Source organism: Patagioenas fasciata, chromosome 3 (genome assembly GCF_037038585.1).
Source record: "Patagioenas fasciata isolate bPatFas1 chromosome 3, bPatFas1.hap1, whole genome shotgun sequence".
NCBI lineage: Eukaryota > Metazoa > Chordata > Aves > Columbiformes > Columbidae > Patagioenas > Patagioenas fasciata.
Genome location: NC_092522.1, coordinates 42,709,433 through 42,729,258, shown reverse-complemented (window position 1 = coordinate 42,729,258; position 19,826 = coordinate 42,709,433). Strand labels below are relative to the sequence as shown.

General features: G+C 39.0%; 1 protein-coding gene and 1 long non-coding RNA gene across 5 annotated transcripts in view; one reads left to right on the top strand and one right to left on the bottom strand.

Moving 5' to 3' along the window:
• The window catches only part of SMYD3 (SET and MYND domain containing 3), a 404,221-nt gene that overhangs the window by 211,291 nt on the left and 173,104 nt on the right, over positions 1 to 19,826 (bottom strand). The window lies entirely within an intron of this gene.
• Positions 11,769 to 19,826, top strand: part of LOC139827711 (uncharacterized) — a 74,899-nt gene continuing 66,841 nt past the window's right edge. Inside the window, exons 1-3 of one of the 2 annotated variants that reach the window (XR_011738628.1) lie at positions 11,769 to 12,047; positions 13,040 to 13,184; positions 15,049 to 15,356. This is a non-coding gene — a long non-coding RNA (uncharacterized lncRNA). Of the gene's footprint in view, positions 12,048 to 13,039; positions 13,185 to 15,048; positions 15,357 to 19,826 lie in introns of those variants that run through there. The other variant, XR_011738629.1, reaches the window with a different exon arrangement.

The following is a 19,826-nucleotide window of genomic DNA, read 5'->3' as shown; positions in this document are numbered from 1 at the left end:
ATTCCTTCAAATCTGTGCTGTCTGTCACACTTCTCTAGCCTAGAAATAATGCAGTGTGCCACCTGGAAGAAATACATCATTCACACCGCTCCCTCCACCTAGATGCCACTGCAGACACATCCTTTCCCATTAAACAAGACCACTTGCTGTAGAGCAACTTTGTCCTTAGCCTCACACCACAATAATTGCTGAAGGATTATGCCTCACAGTCAGAGAGAAAAAGCATGCAAAATACAAATCAGGCTGTTAAGAAACCTCAGTGCTGTGAAAGACAAAGTCAGTGACAAGAAACAGAGGCTGGACAAATTGTATAAATCAGGCAGCAGCAAGTTTTTTGAAGGAATTGCTAAGGCAAGGAAAGCCAAATTAGAGTAGAAGAACATTCCTGATCTCTGGTTCTAAAAGCACCAGAGACACATGGCTCCTCAGAGCTCTCCCCACGCCTGACAGTGATTTCAGCAAGCAAGAAAAAACTCATCAAGAGTGCTAAGGAAAATGGAAAGCTATTCCACATTTTACTTTGCAAGACTCAAGCACTACAGATGCAGCTGCTGGAGAAGGACAGCAAACAGCTCGAAGCTCCAGCTTGGGCAGTTAGTAGAAAGTGCAGAAAAACATTTAAATTAAAAGGGCAGAAAATGAAGGCTTTCACTCAGAGAGATGTGTCCTCAGTTCTCAGATAATCAAATAGCAAAGGTATGTTTTGAGAAAGCTGTTTGCTGTTGAAAATTTTAATTTAGTCAGGTTAGGTTTGGTAAATATTTACATAGAAAAAAACAAGAGCATTCTCATTTCTTTGAACAATACTAAACCTGAAATGTTTCTCTGCCCCTAAACATCATAGAATGCTAATTTTGCGAGACTTTTCCTCAAACTGGAATGACAGAAAATTTCAAAATGTCCAACTCTCATGGGGAATGGAAATTCCAATTTCCAGTCAGCTCTCTCAGATGTCACTGACAAAATTGGGCTTTGGGTTGTCTCCACACCTAAGTTTTTTTTAAGTGGGCTCAGAACACTTCTGTCTTTCACCAACAAAATTTATGTGTTTATTATACAGCTAACAGCAGCCACCAACTTCTTCTGTTGTACCTCATCAGAACAGCTTTATTTTCAGGCTGGAAACAAATGCTCTCTTCTTAAATGTTAGGTGCCACCTGCTAAGCCTTGAATATAAATGAACAAAAAGACATTTGCAGAACACAATCCACAAGCACGATCAATTTCTCCTGACACTATATCTATTACTTAGACTTCCCTTCACTTTTCTATTAATAACAGCATCAGACTCAAGCCCAGTACTCAAAGCTGCATCTAGTTTGTAATTAAAGCAAAGGTTTGATTTCTCTTGTTTGACCTGATAAAGTAGCAAAGGTGTTTTTCACCTGCTGTAGGAGAACCACTTAAAAATCCCAATATAAATGAGCTCAAAAAAAGTTCAAGAGAAACAATTTCCCTACTTCTTTAAGGTTTCTGTGTTAAAATCAGTCTTTCACAACGACTGCATAGTAGAAAACTGACATTGTTGCTACCATGAACACTACACTTAGATCACAATATGAATTAATGAGCTTGCCTTTCACCTTCATCTCCCCCTTCTTCAACACTTTCCTCCTCCTCCTAAATAAATGAGCCATGTTCCTAATAAAGTGCTTGAAAGGAAGGCCGGGAAATTTAATAATAAAAAGCTCTCTGAAATTAAGTTTCTGGCAATGCTCTAAAAAGAAAATGTTATTACTTGGTCCTTTGCTTTTCCCCAAAGCAAATTGCAGTCCTTTGAGGACAGCACAAATATAAAGCAGATAATTTACAAACCTTTTATTCGGCAATTTGCCTGGTCCAAATAAGCAACTATAATAGGAATTGCCAACTGATTTTTTAAAGATTCTAGTATAGGAAGAGAAACTGCATATTGCAGAAGAATAAAGTCTCTGTCTAAACTATCAAATACTAGACTTCCAATAGGAAGCAAATTGTTGAACATGTTAATTTTCATAGGAAATAGAAGGGAGCATTAGGAACTGAAAACCCAATGATAATTGTTGGAGTTCTTATCATATAATAAGTTTCTTAATCTCAGCTCTTTTGCATTTGCTGTACTGAAGATGACAAAGGGGAAAATACCAAGAGTTTGCCTTAAACTATTCAAGTCCAGAATCACAGTTGAGCAGATACATGGCAAAGCGAACCCAGACTTTTGCCTCTGCTCATGTCTTATCAAAAAGTTACCTAAATAGTCTTGAAAATTAAGAAAACTAAGTCAATTAAATTGTGAAAACTTAATAACGAAAACAAAAGCAAGGTTAATTCTCTAATTTTGCAAAAGTTACAGTGTCTTAGACTGTTTCTTGCCTAGCTCTCAAAGAGCAGTGTACAAAAATCAGGCTCCACTGAATTCTACAGGAATTTTCCCATTGCATCCATTGGGTCAGTGTTGTGCTATAATGCAATACATAATTCTGTAGAATTATTTATCAAGGGACCTACAGGCTAGATTTCCACATCCTCTCTCACAGTTAATAGTTGTACCATTTTGCATCATCATAAAGGCTTTTTGCAAGATTCACATTTTATTCCTTAATCAATTCCAGTGACTATTTTGAACTACTTAGCACTCACCACCAAAAACAAAAATGACTTTGTGCTCTGTCCCACTACATTTCACATGCATCAGACAGATGGTTGAAGCATGTGGGAAAGCAAATTCCAGTATAAAAATGCTAGGATTTTTAAGCTGGTTTGTTTTGAATAAAACTCCAAAATATCTTTGCAGGAATAAAGTTTTTTATTTTGGATAACCTTGTTACTCAAGGTGCACTGGTCACTTGAGGCATGCCTACTTGTCTTTCCAAGAACACTGCTATTTGTAGCCATGTGTATAGGCTGATTTCAGTAATTGCATGATATATCCCATCCTCTACTCTCCTCCATTATAACCACCTTCCTTCTTCTAAAACGTATCGTATCATCTCAGAAATATATACCAGAAAATATCTATTCCCAAAGCTTAAAAACAAACCCAAAACCAAAAGCCCATATGGAGACAGGACCCCCAATTCAGAGATATTCAGAACCTGAGGTTTGGCTCATGAAAGCCTATCACATCTATCCAGAAAGACTTGAATATTTGGACACTCATCTTTGACTAGGATAAAAAAAAATCATGTAAATACATGGTCCGGTTTGATGAGTGAAGCAGAACTGCCATTAGTCAAAAGAGTACCTTGCACACACCTGTCACAATCTTTCTGTTTCAGGTTCAAGGTCCACAGAGCCTCACATGGACCATGCACAAATGGACCATGCACAAATGGATGCAAGCAGGTCACTGCGCAAGTTGAACATCAAATACAGGATTATCCTTCTTAATAAAAAATTAATTCCACCAATCCAAACCAATGATTTCTATATCAAAAGGCATTAGATGGTTGCTCTGAGCTCTAAAACTCTTCGGGTTTTTCTGTCAGTAGTAGCCTTCCATGAGACTGAAGGGTGGTTGTAGGATGTATAAGTTAGTGACTCCTTAGTTTCTGTCATACTGTGAAAGGTTGGTTATAAACTCTATAATCATACTTTAATTTCTAGCAGGAACATGCAGAAAACGTTGCATAGCATTTATTATAGGTAAAAATTCAATCCCTTTCAAGTAGAGTTGCATAGTGCAATCAACAAGCCACTTCTAATCTGCAAAACCTCTAGATGTGGTCCCCGACAGCATGCATCAACCACAGCAGTTGTCAGTAGGACCAGCCTGGGAAGCAGATGATACAGAAATGGCTTCAGCTGTTGACAGAGCAGGAATGAGCATCCAGGACCCAAAGACATGAGACATCCAGAACCGCCTGCCCCAGCCCGTCCCACTGCTGTGCCCAGCAGCAGGGAGCCACTACAAAATCTACAGCTATGTGCACACCAGCAGGTATGAAATCAGGAAAACGAAAAGCTAAATCACTTTTTCATGACTTGGTAAAAGCTGTTTCCCTCTTCTGACCAGGGGATTTGGGGATTTACAAGACCATCTCTTCCACTTCCATGTGGTGTGATGCACATCACTGCTGCCATCCTTGGTAGATCAGAGTTGTGTGATCACACCTAAAGCAGAAGTTTGGTCCGCTGCACTGCTGCAAGACTCATTTAATAGCACTTTTACTATTAATTAACCAGTTTACGTATAAAGTTAATTTAATCCAACAGTCACATAGCAGTCATTTCTAGAAGCCAAATATGCCACAGAATGTTCATGACGTCATACAGGTATGTCCAGATATTATGTTCACCACAACACAGGACTTGTCCATAAAAATACTTTCAATAGACAGTATATGGGGCGACATCGTCCGCAGGGCTAAGTTAGTATTCCTCATCTAGTGCTGCTCATAAAATCCTTCAGTGCATAGTAACCGAGCATTTGAGTCTCCGGATTTTGCACAGGGTTGTGATATTAACATACGTATGCTTAGCTTCCTTGGAAAATAAAAATGGACTGAGAAATTTCAAGACTGGATTTGGAGTTTCAGATTGAAAACCCATTAGGTGTTGTGCAAGTTTCGATTTGGACAGTTCAAAATTTTGAAATCTCTGCTAATGACACCTTGCCGTTTACAGGCTGGAAGCCTGTAAGCCTATTCTTTTTTGACTGAGAAAAGCTGGGGATAGGTATACATGTATCAGAATCAGAAAGCTGGCTCTGACATCCATTTTGCAATTTGTATGTTGCCAATCCAACAACAGCAAAGCATTCAGATGGATCAAAGGTACAAATTCTGACCCATTTTTCATATGCTGAGAAAATTGTACCGGAAATAGTGTTTTTAAAGTGGACAGGATTTTCAGAAGTCTATGAATAATTTCTAAACAGCTTCTTCCAAAGTTAGAAGAAATAATAATGGATGAACGGTTATTCTTCGATCGCTACTTTAAATAAAATTCAAGGCTGAGACTACACAAGTGAAACTATGAAATACAGATTTTACAGATTTTTAAAAGAAGTTTAAAAAATACAAGAGTTTAAAAAGAAGTTCTAAAAATGAGTTTTTAAAAAGAACAATGCCAAAATTTAGGATTTAAATTTAAGCATCACTTCAACCTTAACCACTAGATCACTTATTTGATGTAATCATTAATGCAAAACAATACTGATTTTAATCTTTTACTTTAACTGTAAATCTTTGAATGACATTGTGTACACAAAGCTTAGCAATGAAATATGTGTAACTAATGTTACTGAAATATTCCATATAATCAATTTCTATCTTGATTTCTCTCTCACATACAGAGTTGTGAAAAATACACACAGAAGATTTTATTTGTGGAGCTCTCTCCAATAGTAATGTTAAACGAAGAAATCTATGAAGGCTTATAGAAACCTCCTTTCCACCCATAGGAAATGTCAGAGATCAGACAGATAACCCCATGAATTAGATTTTTGCATGTAGATTTCTGATTCACCTGCAAATAAATTACTACAACACGCTGCCAGACAACTCCCTATGCTCCGAGAACTAAAGGAGGCTTAGAAACAAAACCTCATCTCCATGCTAAGCATGTAAGTGTAGAATGGTTAAAAAGCATCATCTCCCTCATGAGAAAAACAAGGACAGGTCCTTCCACACCACCCCTGCTGCCATATTTAAGGCTGCGCTGGGGCTCACTTGCTCCTACAAATGCCTCGTTCAGCAGGATCTGTCAGCGAAGGCTGGTAGCTGTCTCCCATCTCTCAAGTAACATTAAGCATTTTCAAAATCTTGCACCTCTTACACAGAATGCAAGACACACGCTTTTCTGATTTAGCGCAATTAGAACAGCTGCCTCTGATTAAAGGACAGGTTATGCCTTTAAAGGGTTAAATACACCACATAATAAAATTTGGGTTTGCCCTGGATAGACAGGGCTAAAGGTGCTGTTGTTGGTTTTGTGGTTGTTTTGTTTGGGTTTTTTTATTTGTTTATTTTTTTGGGTTTTTGTTTGTTTGTTTGTTTAGTTTGTTTTTGGTTTTGGTTTTTTTTTTAATTATGAATGGGAATTGTATGTTTATACCTAGAGCAAAAAGAGCTCAGTGAAAACTGTCGAAGTGTGTATAATCCTGGATGAATTATAACAGCCAGAATCCATAAGCAACTCTGTGTAAGAAGGATTCCCAAGTGAAGAATCTCATCCTGAATGATGATACTTTTCAGAGATGAAAGGGGAGTAGAGAGAGATTATCCCTCTACATCTTATTCATGCATGGTGTAAAATAAAGCAGGCTTTATAAAACAACAACAACAAAAACACAACTACCACATGTAGTTTATGGAGGTGAGCAGACTGTGCTGGGAGGAGAGCTGCTCAGCTCCTGAGAAGGAATCACTCACAGATTTTAGCACCAAGGAGAAATAGACAGTTTATATGCCCCCTTCCTGCAAGTCAATTATAACAATTATAACAACCTCTTACAGTCTTTTGAGAGAGACCTTCAGTGATCACTGGAAAATGGCTGAAGTTAAACACTCCTAATTCTACTTTGGTTCTGCATTTCAGACTTCAGAAATGTTTAGGCTGGCCATTTCCAGAGAACTTGGAACTTGGACCTTGGACCAAGTGCACACCGAGAGTAAAGGCAGTAAAAAAAAGCTGGGATTCTTGGAGTTTAGTGTTCAAAAGATCCTAAAGCATCCTCCCTTCCAATGAGTAAATTTTCTTCACAATCATGTGAACATCTTCTATATTATGGAGCATCTACATGTAAATTATTTTATTCTCAAAACATGAATAAGAATAATAACCTTGTTTTTGTGAAGACAACTACAAAGTTACTGGATCTGTTGAAGAGTGAAACATAAGCCATAGTGTGCATCCCTCTTACATCCTATATAAGCTGTCATAACTGATTATTTAGCTCAGTTGCCTTAAAATCAAACAAAACTAAAACAAACAAAAACCCATTTCTTTTTTTGTTTGTTTGTTTGGGTTTTTTTGTTTTTTGGTGTTTTGTTTTGTTTTAATTCATTCTCTTCTGTATATATACCCCAAGATGGCATTCTGTCAGACAGAGACAGCTGGCAGCAAGGTTGCAATTGCAAGCTATTTGGAACAGTCCCCAAGCTTGTCTCACAGCAAGTCAGGTTGTGTACCCAGCTGGCATCAAGCCACAGCCATCGTGGCAAACTGTAAGAAACTCTGAAGAAGCAACAGATTTTAAAGAGGGGAAGGGAAGGGAAGGGAAGGGAAGGGAAGGGAAGGGAAGGGAAGGGAAGGGAAGGGAAGGGAAGGGAAGGGAAGGGAAGGGAAGGGAAGGGAAGGGAAGGGAAGGGAAGGGAAGGGAAGGGAAGGGAAGGGAAGGGAAGGGAAGGGAAGGGAAGGGAAGGGAAGGGAAGGGAAGGGAAGGGAAGGGAAGGGAAGGGAAGGGAAGGGAAGGGAAGGAAATTTAAGGTACTCACAATGAAAACCTCTTTAAAAAGTTCTTTTTCTATCTCTGGATTTCAGAACAACATCTGGTTTGGGATCATCTGTCCTTTCAGTGCAAGTGTTACCAGCCTGAAGCTGGGAAAGCTGTCTAATCCCATTCTCCTGATTACATAAGAGAATTAAAAGAATTTATGGCAGCTCCTTGAGCTGCTACCTGATTCTAGACAGATGACTTTTAAATAATAACTTCTTTAGGATACTCATAACTGCACAGAACTCTGAAGGAGTAAAAATAATTTTTGGAGTAATGCACTTCTGAGGGAACAATTTCAACTAATCTTATACTCTGCTGAACTCCTATCTAGCTTTTACTGTGTTAACACATGGATGCAGGAATTACTGTAGCCATATTGATTAACCAGCCTATTTGGCAACAGCTGGGGAAATGAAAATGTAAGTTGGTAAAAATGTGAGCTCCGCAGCCCTGAGCGCTCCCAAGCAGGGAGCCCAAGGGCTTCCCTGACAGTGCCGTGACACCGGGGCAAGGACCTGCTAGACGACCACCAACCCAAACCCCAGACACTCTTCACAGGGACTGCAGAGACATGTATAGTGGATCTTTAGAACCAGCTGCACAGAAACATTCAGAAGGAACATGGAAAGAAACCCTGTACTAGAGCATCAGAAATTTAATAGCCAGCTTATGCATTAATGGCAAAGCCACAAACAATTTGAGTAGGCCTTCACCAAAATATTATCAAAGCAGAGGTAGGAATTGTGCAGCCACCAAAACAACAGGAATCATTTAGAAATCACAGGAAAGAGAGGGCAGGGAGCCATGAGAACTGCAATGCTGATGGATAATGAAGAGAGAACTCAGAGTGAAAATAAAATTCAAATTACAGTCCTCATATTTGGCCATGTTTTGAGCAGCAGCTGCTGACACTCACTTGCAACACAGGACAAGGTTATTTTTGAACAAGAAACTTCCAGGACTATGCAACTGTTCCTAGGAACTTTCACTATTTTGCAATGTAGAAATCAGAATTACAAATCAGATTTGCCATTGGTAGCCTGGATTGTTGTTTTCATAGGCTGTCGAACTGTCTGCAGCTGTACCTTTATTCACTGATTCACTTGTCACCTGTCTGAAAAGAAAACAGCTTAAAAACTTTGATTTAATAATGGGAAACATAAAACAGCACATTATGAAAATGCGTTATAAAGCACCTGTTACAAACCCTTTCATTTATTGCTTAAGAAATGGCAGCAGGTGTCACATGCTCTGAAGCTGGTGAAGAATCACTTCTTTACTGCAAAGCTCACCAGCAATGCCGGACTCCAAACACGAGCATGGTTCACTAGCTCTTTAATCAGTCTAAAATCCGCAAACTTGGACTTAGTCTGAGGATGAGAGTACAGGGCAGAGTCACGACAATTACCACTCACTTGAGAAAATGCTTTGAACCGGGGGCAGAATCACATAGCTAGATCATGACTTTGGCACCTAATAACTGCTCTAATGTTAAAACGTTAGTTGGCATGGTTTGTTAGCTGATTTTGGTTGGGCTCCACTTAGGTCTTTTTACCGACCCTTTCTCTTCTGCCATAAGATTAGGGTGAGATAGGGACATAATTTGTACAGGACACTGCTCTGACCCCACTTCGAGGATGCTGCAGAATGAATATTTCTGGATTCTGAAAGCATCAGCTGTTACTCGGAGGGGCAGAATTAGTGTGGAAGTCCATTTTAATTTGCATTTGTAGGTATTTTTTGACCACATTGTCAGCTTTAGTCTGCAGATAGTAGCTCCTGTGCTACAGGTAGAAGTAGTAGAAGTAGTAGTCTTCTCAACCATCTTTTAGCCAGCACATTTCCAATACGGTTCTTGAAATCCTCCCAATATCGATGGCCATTTTTGGAGACCACAGGGCAGGAAGCATTTCTTCTAACCAGGGAGACCTATTCCACAAATTCCCCTTTGCCCATCAGTCTCAATCAATGCTACACACCAATGTGGCCTTTCCCTTCTTCCCCATCTCCTCCCCTTACACCTAACAAAAAGTCGAAACTGCACTACAAGAACTAAATTGGGTAACTAAACTTTTAAGCCATTTGAAGCACTAAAGCCAGACTATCCAGTGTGTGCCACAAAAAATTTTCTAGAATCACTTCTTAGACTCCTATATATATAACTTGGATGAGGGAGTGGAAGATGGATTGTTGGTATTTTTTTTCTTTTTTTTTTTTTTTTACATGAATTACTACCAATATTTAAATTGAACACCATGTTCTCTGTACCATAGGCAATATTTTAGTTGCTCTAGTTGTTTCATGATCATGCTTTTTAAGAACACAATGCCCCTGTGGCACTTTATAAGTGGCTCTGCAGTTGTTCTGAATTTTGCATGTACATCCTGAAAAGGCAATCACACACAGCCACGTACAGGATGCCCCAAACAAATCTATATCCCAGCACTCCCTCATAGCAAGTGAAAAAGGCCAGATGCACCTCTAACTCCCAGTATGCAACTGAAGTATCCTGTTTAATTTTGAGCTTTTACATAATTTTCACTATACTGTGCATCTTTAAACTTTATGTGATCCTACCATGATTCTGGTTCCAGAAATCTTAAAGGATTACTAAATGCTGCTGTGGTACTACCTTGCCTAAATTGAAAAAAGCAGTTTTTCAAGTTTTCTAACTGACCACAGGAAAGATATAATACTAATTACCAAATGATATAAAATTACACAAAATGAGTCATTCCTTAGTCTCAGACTGCTTGACATTTACTAAACAGGCCTGATTTAAAAGGATTTTAAAAATGACCTTGAAAGTGATTAAGCTGACAGAGTTATTGGCCTCTGTCTCACTGAAGAATGGTAATACACTCATTGAATGCCTAACATGGCAAAATAGAACACAGATCCCAAATCTTCTGCACCCCACTTCTATTTCAACTGTTTAATGTTTATTAGCTGTCTAACTGCCCAGCCTTCAACACACTGTGAGCTTCAAATTCCAAAAGGGAACTGGGGCACCACACAGCTTCACCTTAACCTGGCCTGGCTGGAAACTGTACCGGGAGCAAATTCCCAGAAAGGTTTCAGGAAACATCCTGGATTCATTTCAAATGGCAGACAGAATATAGTAGGACTTCCCCAGTGCAGGACTTATCAGCCCAAAAGGTTGTAGAGGAACAGCAGCTGCAGCTACACCATGCTTAAGCAATCAAAAAGACAAAACAAAACAAAACAAACAAAAGCCTCAGGTTTTAGCCATTTTCCTTGAAAAGGAAATCAGTGAAGAAAGTTATTAAAAATTGGATTTTTCTGTGAGTAACAAAGACGAGATTCCTGTTAGTTGGCTATTGATTCGTAACGGTTCATTTGGACAATTTCAGGTTGTTCTCTGAATCATAAAGGTCAAAAATTTGTATAAAGCAAGAAACATAAATAAAAGTTAGCTGAACTTGCCTGTCAGTGGGCAGGAGACAATCCTTAGCTCTACATTTTATTACTACTGTGCAGGGATCAGATACATACGTCTTTCTCACAGCTCTTGAGCTCACATCCCACATGGCTCACCCAAGACAGAGGTCCAAGAAACTGGGCACAGAATATATGAGATCTCTCAATAAACACAGAATTGGCAAAAATGGCACTTTAATGCAGCTGACTGACATTTGTAACCCCAGAGATGGAGCACAAATTGCTGAAAACACCAGAGTCGTAGGGAGGGCATGAAGAAAACATTTTAGTTGGCCTGCCTCTGTGGAAGGGCAAAAATAAAACAACAAATGGAGAGATCTCCACTTGATGACAAGTCACCTCCCGGCCCTGAACCAGTCCACAAGCTACTCTAGCTTTATTGCACAATCACAGGAAACAGGTTGACAAAGGTTTGGTTACTGGTTTGGTGCAGTGGTAAATGGTATCAGATCATGTTTTCTTCCCAATATTCATTAACGCTCTACCTGCTTTACAAACTGAATAGGCACACATGGTAATGATCCCCAGAGGGATTTCAGAGGACTGAAGTGATGGTGCCCTCTCCCTCATCAGAACACTAGATTTCAGCTGCTGTAACAAAACATTTGCTACCATGGTTAAAATGCTTCCCATGTTAAAAACATGCATTTCCCTGGGTTATGTTCACTCTACGTGTGATAAAACCAATGTCCTACCCCTATTTAAATGTAGTGCCAGGGTAAAAACGAATTGTGAAAATCTCAAAATGAAACCGAATGAAATAATAAAATCTTGCAGCAAATCTGCTCCCTGCCTGTAAAAAGTCAGATCTGCTGACTGAGTAGCAAACCAAAGCTTTTACTTCTGTCAGCAAAGCTGAACCAGCTCTCTTAACCCATGACTGCTGTTTTTCTTCCACTTTTGGTAACAACAACTTTTTAACTAAGTGCTGGCTGAAGCCACTTGCTGCGATCAGGCCAGAAGACCCACTGTGCTTGCTGTGTCCTGGCAGCATGGATGGGACATGGTGCAGGGATGTCCACATACAGTAACCTCCTCCTCCCCTCTCCAGTTGGACACACACCTGGCCGAGCTCACCGTCTGGTTGCAGGAGTGATGTGCTTCAAGTTGGGCAGGATTCCAGCAGTAACGAGCAATTCCATTTACACACCCAATTTTGTTCTGAGTAAGTATGGAAATTTTGGCTGGCCCTCAAAGCAACAAGCAGGTTAGAATGCCACAAGTTCCTTTTTGTGACTTGATATATATTTTATAGCACTTCTATATTTCAAAAATGTTACAGAAACCTTTTGTTCTGAGGTATTTCAAATACTAGCTTAATAGAGAACCTAAAAAAGAAGACAACTGTCTGCTGGTTTAAATAATTCCTAAAAATTAAAAGACTGTATTAGGTGTGTCTGTCACAAAGTTAATGGATCTGTAGCAGTGCTTCTACTCTAAATTTTAAAATTCCTTAATTACCCACAGATTTTCAGTACATTCAACAGTATTTGTTAAAAAAACAAATCAACTGAGTTCAAACTAAACTTGCTATTATAGCCTTTGTTTAAAAAAAATAAATAAAGAAAAAAATTTAAAAAGCAATTTAGTAAAGAGATTAACAATGAAATATAACACACTGAAACTGTTCATCTTATTATCAGATATTGCCTGTTAGGAATACATTCATTTAAGAGGGTGGCACTTTTTCAGCTTCCAAGAATATGGGAATACGCATGCACAAAAGAGAGTGCTGAATGCTCCCATAAATTTAATGACTCATGTCTACTCTCAGATAGTGACAATCTCCATGTGCATCCATCTCAGTCATTTCCGTGTTGTAAGAGTGGTAATTAGACAGGAGTCCAACCTGAACTCTAAACTCACATTTTCTTCATTTGGATATGGGAGCAATTCCCAGTTACAGCTTTGCTTGTTTTCCAGGAGAATTAAAATTTCACCACTAAAAGCTATAGTTTCTCTAGTGTGGAAAAGCTTGAAAGCTGTTTCCACACTCTGCCCCAGGTGTTTTGGCAGACACCCTTGCCTACCTGCCATTCAGAGCTACCACACAACTTCCACTGAAATGCCAAATCAGAATGATTCAAAATTAGCTTAATGCCATCTTTTTCTAAACTAGAACTATGTGCCCTGAAAGAGTATGTGATCTCATTACAGGAGTCCCACGCCTACAAGATTTTCTGAATGAATTATCACTGATTAAGGTGTGATTTTGCATTCAAACTGCCAGAGGCATCTGAAAAGCCCTGTTGTCACATGATACATGATTTCCTTCAATATTCAAAACAAAATTAAACTTCAGGTGAGCAGCAAAGAAGCTTTCTTCAAATGCAGAAATGTTTTATTACATCTTTTCTCTCTATTGGATTACTGCTTCCTAGAGTAGTTCAAAACTCATTTTTCACAGAACTGTCTGTAGTTTGATAGCCTAAGTATACCCAAAGGTTCCCCTCACCCTCCTCCTACCCCTTCCATTTTCCTCTCCCTGTATTTCCTGCGCATTCATCTTGCAAACGGAGACTATCATAACACCTCGCCTCTATTCTCTCTTTTCAGCTAAAAATCATTAACTGTTCCACGATTGCTCAGAAATCAGTGCCAGGGCTCTGTCTCGCATTCCTGACCTTTCTGCACCATACACGCAGCCCAAAACCACACGACGCCCACGCCGTGCAGCTGCAAGGCTGCGTGGGGCATGTGTGTGCGGAGGGGGAGGGAGAAGAATTAAGGTAGTTTATTGGCTTTTTCAGATACTTGGAACACGAATGACAATATACTAAAAACTGATGTGATTGTGTGAGCAAGCAACAGCCATATATAACTAACTAGCTCACAAAAAAGAGACTGGATTTTCTATTAACCATTTGAAATGTTCTCCAGTGGTGGCAGAAGACCTCTGCTAGGGAGAAAATAATGTAAGGTGCAACTCTACCACCACCAAATGATACTGTTACATATTCCTACATAACTAAATAGGTTAAGACATGGCAGTCCAAAGTAGCAAGTAGTGCTTGAGGGGCACTGCAATATGCTATGTCTCCTTAAGTGCATTTTTAGGACCGTGCTAGTGCCGTGACTGCAAAACTGGGGCTGCGGTTCTCAGGCTCCACAGAAGGAAAGCAGTGGGCAATGTTTCATCTGAAGGAAATGTGCCATTTCATCACTCAGGCCAGGGGATAGCATGGCATTCAAAAGCACACGTTCAATTTTCGAACTGGTAAAAAAAAAAGATTAATTGCAAATACTGTACACACTGTGCATGTAAGGATGAAATATGTAAAAAACAGCACAGCAAATAGTCTGCCAAATTAGATTACAGAGATAAATTGTCTATAGACTATCCTCATCAAGATATACAAGTTTTAAAATATTTTTGTAGCAGAAATTCAGGTTACTAAGTCCTCCAAAAAAAGCCTATAAGTGCTGCCTGTTTATCATACATACAGCTTTTGGCTGTGGCAGACTTGAAACACAGTAGATAGCATTCATTTCTAAAAATCTCATTGTTAAAGTAACATCTTTTCAGATGCATCAGCATATTGTAATACACAACAATTCCACCTAATTACTCACAGAGCCTTTGGCACAGGTTCTGAGAGGGCAGCTGCAGCAACTCATATCCTGGTGCCCAGAGGTGATGCAGGACACACCAAACAGAGCAAACCCACCTGCACATTCAACAGCTTAATCCTTCAAACTACGGCACAGATGTACAGAGCATGAGAACCAAAGCAGAAACATAGAAATGCAAGAAAGCTCATTATCAAAATGATCATTTCTTTAAAGGACAGATTTTTCCAGCAGAACCCTTAATTGAATGAGAAAGGCTATGAAATGGACAACAGACTTTCAAAACTCAGAGAATCTCCAGATATGATAATGTATTTTCCCAAGAATTAAGATCCCTTCTTAATGTATGGAAATGGCAGCTGCTTCTAAACGTTTTCTGTACTGAAATTTCAAGTCAGTATTTCAGGAAATCTTTAATAATTTCCAGCATATTTTAAACATTGCATTAGTGTCTCTAGCTGTTTTTTTACGAGAAAAAGGGTATAAAGGGTACCAGGATGCAATAGGTCCTTCAACTGATAAAGAATTATGTTCTTCAGTCAGCATATACATTCAGCTTAGCCTTTTATGTCTAAACATGTTTTTTTTTTTCCTAGTATGAATCACACTAAAACAAAACAGTTTGTCTGACCTAATGAGATTAATGAAGAGCAAGTTCCAGTAATTCTTAACAAGTAAGAATTATTAAACTCTTTCTTGAATTAGACATCCCCTTTAGCAGTAGGAATTCAAGTTTTCCACGCTTATGCAGATGTTCTTCACCTGAATTTCCATCCTAACATGGCAGCAGCCAGCAGCTGGTCTCCTGTCTGGAATATGTTGCTTTGAATGCAGCCGCTAGTGAATTACACACCCTAAATCTGATGCAAATAGAGTCTCAAGATATAAGAAGTCATAAAGGAGATTTGATGGGCTTTAACTGCAGCCGAATGCTACACAAGGAACATACTCTGCAATAACATGTGCATTGTATGGATCCTATTTGTTTCCTCATGATAAAGTGGCAACTTAAGCTGTGAAAATTACTGTCATCCATCTCACCCCATGCATTCACATGCTTGGGAAGTGTAAGCAAATATGCAGCTATGTGTTCTGAAAGCAAAATATTTCTTCTAAGTTAAAAAAAAAAAAAGAGAGATACTTCAATGCCTTCCACAAGAAATGATAAGGCAATGCATGGAGGCCTGGCATGAGTCCAGCCCATCAAAACCCATCACATCTGAACTCTCCTGCCTTTCAAGGCCAGAATCAGACCAATGGTACAAAGTTCCAACACCTCTGAAGTCAAAAGAACATAATTTATTCCTTGTCTCAAAATTTTATTATATGCTGCAAAGGTTCCTCCTTTTTGCTATTTTTATGTGCACCAACATTATTTGTTGTCAGTCCTCCAACCAGATCTCACAGTGTGTTAATACAAACCTTGATGTGTGAGAAGCACATGGACATATGTTCTATAATACAGATTTAGTAATATATATATATATATATATATACACTTAGTTTATTTGAATTTAAATAAATTCCACTCCCCCAGAAGCAGTGCATACCATGAGAAAATTTTGTGTTCTGCAAAACAGCACTCATGACTTTTAAAGACTGTTTTGTTAAGCTTTTCTTTTTATTCCAAGAAGTATTTCTTTGAAATATTAACTTGAAATGGGAGACATATTTGGATCATATATGTCACATTCTCTTATTCTACATTACTAGTTCATTATACAATTCTATCACATTTCTATTTACATGGTATCTCTTTAAATCTAATAGTTCCTTCACCTATTTGTTGTTCTATCTTTAATGTTATAATCAAATTTTCATCTTCTACCTCTGGATCTTTTCTTTATCTACTTTGCCACAGAGAGATCACAGTCCCACACTATTAATTATCTCACAGTGATATTGAAGAATTTATTGCTGCCCATGTAACAGAGAAAAACTCCTAGATTTTAACAAAGACATGGTTGAATCCATCAGCTGAAAATTTGGTCTGATTTTTGTAGGACATGAACTCAGCAAAACTCTTACAATCCCAGTCTCTCTGTCTGATTATAACACAGCAGTGTAACATGCTCCTGTAAATCTACAAGCAGGGACAGGTGCCAAAATTTCACCCTAATAGCCAAACGTTGTGCATATTCATAGAACAGAATTGGGTTACTGAGACATCATGAGACTTCAGAGGTCCAGGGACGTGCAGCAATGTTTTCGTTTGTCACGTAGGATAGAAATTTAGGGATGGCTTTGCCTAGAACAAGTGACAAGATTTTTACAAAATTAAAGAAATAAAAGAAGGCTCCAAGCAAGATACAGTTTCTCATTCTAATGGCCTGCCTGTACTAGCTTTGCTTATAAAACAAAGACCATGCAGCATAACATCTACTTTTAATTAGTCTCCATTGATTTTTTTTTCTTGTATATGAACAGTTCCTATAGAAGTTTCCACCAAAGTTTCTCAAACATTAACCATATGAGGAAGCTTAGTATTCTCATTTCACAAACGATAAGACTGAGGAAGGAAGATTACACGGGACCCCACATCACAAGAACACTATGGCACATTTGCCTGTTGTGTGGGTGTTTCCCAGACCCCATCGTGTCCACCTGCAGCTGCCCCAGCTCCAGGCTCTGCTTGTCCCACTCAGGGACGGTGGGACCACAGCAGCCCTTCCCAAAGGGCAAGAGGAAGGACAGCTGGCTTCTGTGGATCCTGCAGCCACATGCGGACAGTACAATTAAAAGAAAGAAGCATCTGTTTCATCAGTAAAGACACTGCACAAGAAAGTAGAAAAACTGGATGGATGGAGGGTAAGAAAATGATCCATTTCATGTCTAAATACTCTTTCGGTGGAACACCCAGAGAGGGCGAAACCACTAAGAAATATTTCAAAGCCCAAAGTGTCAGCATAAGTGTGACCTGAAGCAGCGCACGCAACAACTTTTAAAAGGTTCAGGGCCTGTGCACAGTACCACAAATTAGAAAATCAAATAAAAGCATCAAAGGAGAAATTATTTACTATATTTTTTTTTCCTCTGTGGATGCAGAGACACAAGAAGCAAAGAAAATTACATTAAAAAGAAGGCTAAGCAACCTGGGCGGGGAGTGGGGAGGCAGGAAGATTCAGACTTCAGTACCTTGCCAGTCTATACGTTGATATACCTATAAAAACTTGGCAGACAGAGCTACCATGGTTTCCTCAGGACCACTGAGGGACCTGGCAAACTATCAGGAATATCTCCAGGACAGGCTGTACCTGCCAGGTAGCAGGCGTAGTGATTCAGCATTGGCTGTCAATTAAAATCTTTATATCACATTTTCTATCATCATATCAGCAGAGCAGAATTGATATCCAACTGTTAAGATTAGAAAAGAAATGGTTTTCATTTTTCTGAATTAACTGAGAGGTACTGTTTATAAGAGATTTATTAGAAGACTTTAAACAGAAAATTGGGGAGGAGAAGGGAGGGAAAGAGAGCTGTTCAACTTTAACATGCCTTGGGTTTGGAAATATATACCGTATAATATGAAAATATTTCAGTGAGCTGCTCTTCTAAGCAGATACCACATGTAACACATTTTGGGAACTATTTAGCGTGAATAATTAGTAGTAATATTTTGCATGAGTATACCAGAAAGTGTCTTCAGATACTGGAGGAGCCAAGAGACGTTGAACTCGATACTCATCATCCCCCCTCAGACCTCAAAGCCTTCTGCCCACTTCCCTGGGTACAGAAGCACCAGGGATGTCCCCAGGGCCTCGTGCTGTCTCCCAAAGGTGGCAAGAAGAGAAATTTCAGTCTCATCAAGCACAGGCACGCTTCCCAAGGCCAAAATAACAAGAAGGTCCCACTGCTGATCCCTGATGATTTGGGCAGGACTGACCCTGAACAGGCAAAAGCAACAGAAAAGGGCATTTTCCCTCCAGGGATGACAGGGAACTTTCAAAAGCAGCTTTGGATATTTAATGGAGGGCTGAACAAGAGATTTTGTCCTCTTAGGACACAAGAAGGTTACAAACACCAGTATGAGCCTTGGGAGGAAGCAAAGAGAGAAGGGTGGAAGGAGAAAAAATAAAACCACTGCCAAAACATCTTTCTTGGTACTTTACCCCTCCACAAGTATACAGAAAAGCATTGCAAGGTCAGGGACATTTTAAGCTTTCATAAGCTTGAAAATGGACATTGTTGAACACTTCCATTTAAAAATCTGGAGAAAAGTAACGTCAGAGTGGCTGCCAGCACTCACTGGGTAGGGCTGACAAGTCACTTTAAATTGTTTTTCACCAGCACTATCAGTTGAACAGACCTGTGCCAAGACACCAGGAAGAGCTATTAGCATAATAGCATGTTTATGCATGTCAGAGCAGTAATGGAAGGTATTGCAACAGGGACTGACATTACTACAAAGAAACTCAAAAGAAAGGAAGAAAAAAGCCATGAAGCATGTGGTCAGATGCACAAGACTAAGTGTGAATGTAGAGTTCAGGAAAGGTTTTACAGCAGACAACTGCACAGATTAGCAAGTTAGATTGTACCCAAACAACATATCCAGCACTGAGGCTCATAACAAATGAAAATATCCAAACAAAAAAAACCAAACAAACAACACAGATTCATCGAAACATAACACATATTGTAAACGATTAGTAGCAAAGTTACTATTTTAGGATACCAGAAAGTATCTTTAGATACCAGAGCGGCCAAAAGACTTGGAAATCTTTTCAATTTTTGTCTTATGAATCACATCTTTTAGACTGTCATGAAGCATGGGTGATAAGCTTGAAAGCCACAAAAGTATGAACAGAAATGATATGGTAAAAAGGAACATTCTTTGTTCATTTTCTTAACTTCGTCTTTGCTTTTGACTGACATATCGCTCAAGTGTGTACTAAGAATCACTATTCATATACTAAAAGCACCTAAACTGAAATGTCTCCAAGAGCTTGGTTTCTAAACGTAACAGGATTTTAACAAACTAGTAGTGTTCAATTGCAACACTCCATCTCTTTTGGGAAGGACAATGCAATCGAAAGACGGTTTCGTATGCTCTTACTATTCAGACAACTTCCAGTGGAACAAGAAAACAATAGAAAGAGCTGTAGAAGAATCCCTTCAGGAATTAGTGAAGTGATATGTTGAATAAAGTTTGTGGAGTTCACAGATCTGCTCTAAGTAGTCCTGAAAAAAGAGCTCAAAAAGCAGCCATTCAATAAAAAAAAAATTAATAATTTCTCCAAATTTTACTTTCTCTATTCATAAAGGAAACACCACCAAGAAAACTATTTGAAATTTCCCATGCACATCAGACTGAGATCAGAAGGCAAACTGAACTAAAGCTGTAACAAAAATCCAGACCAAATGAGATGAAGTATTC